Source organism: Nicotiana tomentosiformis, chromosome 7, assembly GCF_000390325.3.
Source record: "Nicotiana tomentosiformis chromosome 7, ASM39032v3, whole genome shotgun sequence".
NCBI lineage: Eukaryota > Viridiplantae > Streptophyta > Magnoliopsida > Solanales > Solanaceae > Nicotiana > Nicotiana tomentosiformis.
In genome coordinates, this window is record NC_090818.1 from 23,861,954 (window position 1) to 23,864,691 (window position 2,738).

Sequence of the window (2,738 nt, forward strand, 5' to 3'; positions counted from 1 at the left end):
AGATATGCTAAGCTCCCCAAACTCTCCGCCCGGCGACTCAAGACATCGGCCACCACATTAGCCTTCCTGTGATGGTACAAAATGATGATATCATAGTCCTTAAGAAGCTCCAACCACCTCTGTTGACGCAAGTTAAGATCCTTCTGTTTGAACAGACACTGCAAACTTCGGTGATCAGTGTAAATCTCACAATGGACACCATACAAATAGTGCCACCAGATCTTCAAGGCATGAACAATAGCTGCTAACTCAAGGTCATGGACATGATAGTTCTTTTCATGGGGCTTCAACTGGCACGAAGCATAAGCAATCACTCAAGATCTTCAAGGCATGAACAATAGCTGCTAACTCAAGGTCGTGGACATGATAGTTATTTTCATGGGGCTTCAACTAGCGCGAAGCATAAGCAATCACTCTGCCCTCCTGCATCAGAACACACCCAATACCGATCCAAGAAGCGTCACAATACACTGTGTTAGAACCAGAAGCTAATGGTAGAACTAGAACTGGGGCCGTGGTCAAAGAAGTTTTGAGCTTCAGAAAGCTCTCCTCGTACTCACCCAACCACCTGAAAGGAGAACCCTTTTGAGTCAATTTGGTCAAGGGCGATGCGATAGATGAGAAACCCTCTACAAAACGACGGTAATAACTAGCCAAACCAAGAAAACTTCGAATCTTCGTGGCTGAGGACGGTCTGGGCCAACTCTGAACCACCTCTATCTTCTTCAGATCCACCTGAATACCCTCACTGGACACCACGTGCCCCAAGAACGCCACTGAACTGAGCTAAAACTCACACTTGGAGAACTTTGCATAAAACTTCTCCTCCCTCAACTGCTGCAACACGATCCTTAGATGTTGGGCATGCTCCTCCTGGTTACGAGAGTATACGAGGATATCATCAATGAATACAATAATGAACGAGTCAAGATAAGGCTGAAACACATTGTTCATCAGATGCATGAATGCTGCTGGGGCATTGATCAGCCCAAAAGACATCACAATGGACTCATAATGGCCATATCGGGTCCTGAAAGCTGTCTTAAGAATATCTTAGTCCCGAATCTTCAGCTTGTGATATCCTGACCGCAAATCGATCTTGGAGAACACCCTCGCCCCCTGAAGCTGGTAAAATAGATCATCAATACGCGACAAAGGATACTTGTTCTTGATTGTGACCTTGTTCAACTGTCTGTAATCAATGCACATTCTCATAGTACCATCCTTCTTATTCAAAAATAGAACTGGTGCACCCCAAGGTGACACACTAGGCCGAATAAACCCCTTATCAAGGAGTTCCTGAAGCTGCTCCTTTAATTCCTTCAACTCCGCCGGTGCCATATGATACTTTGGAATAGAAATGGGCTGAGTGCCCGGCACCAAATTAATACCAAAATCAATATCCCTGTCAGGCGACATGCCCGGCAGGTCTACAAGAAACACATCCGGGAAATCTCGTACCACAGGAACAGAATCAATAGCAGGGGTCTCTGCACTAACATCCCTCACAAAGGCCAGATAAGATAGATAACCCTTCTCAACCATCCACTGAGCCTTCAAGTATGAAATTACTCTACTGGGAACACAGTCTATAGAGTCGCTCCACTCAACCATCGGCAACCCTGACATAGCCAACGTCACGGTCTTCGCGTGACAATCTAGAGCCGCACGACATGGAGACAACCAATCCATACCCAAAATCATGTCAAAATCGACCATACTAGGAAACAAGATATCCACTCTAGTCTCCAGACTCCCAATAGTCATCACACATGACCGATATACACGGTCCACAATAACAGTATTGCCCACCGGCATAGACATATGAACAAGTAAAACTAGAGACTCGCGGGGCATGATAATGAGTAAAATACGAGGACACATATGAATAAGTGGAACCAGGGTCAAATAATATAGAGGCATCTCTGTGGCAAATTAATACAATACCTGTGATCACAGCATCCGAAGTAATGACATCTGGTTTGGCAGGGAGAGCATAGAAACGGGCATGGCCACCCCCTGATCGACCTCCCCCTCTCGGGCGACCCCTAGATGATTGAGCCCCACCCCGAGCTGGCTGGGCGGGTGATGAAACTGCTGGTGCTGGTGCCATCGGCCGAGAACTTTGCTGTGGAGTCCCACCGAACAAACTAGGGCAATCTCTCTTAATATGACCAAAATCTCCGCACTCGAAACAACCTCTCATATGACGAAATTGCTGCTCCTGATACCCCGAGGAACTACCCGTAGACACCTGAGCTGACGAGGCAGGGTGAGAACTCAGCGCTGGTAGTGCACTGAATGAAGACTGTCCCTGCTGATAGTTGTGTGAACCATGGCCAAATGATGCACCACGGTGAACTGGGTGAGCTGTATGAACATTTCTGAAAGGACGACCCCTACCGTGGTGGAACTGACCCCTAGAAGTAACACTGCTAAATCCACCCTATCCACAAGGCCTCTTGGACTCCCTCTCAACCCGCTCCTGGCTGCGAACCATCTCAATTTGACGAGCAATGTCGACAACATCATCAAAAGTAGCACCAGTCACTCTCTCTCTAGTCATAAGCAATCACAGCTGAAAAGTGAGGCCATCTATGAACCTCCTGATCCTCTCCCTATCGGTGGGAACCAACCAGATAGCATGAAGGGCCAACTCCGAAAATCTCATCTCATACTGCGTCACAGACATATCACCTTGACGAAGCTGCTCGAACTGCCTGCGCAGCTCCTCTCTG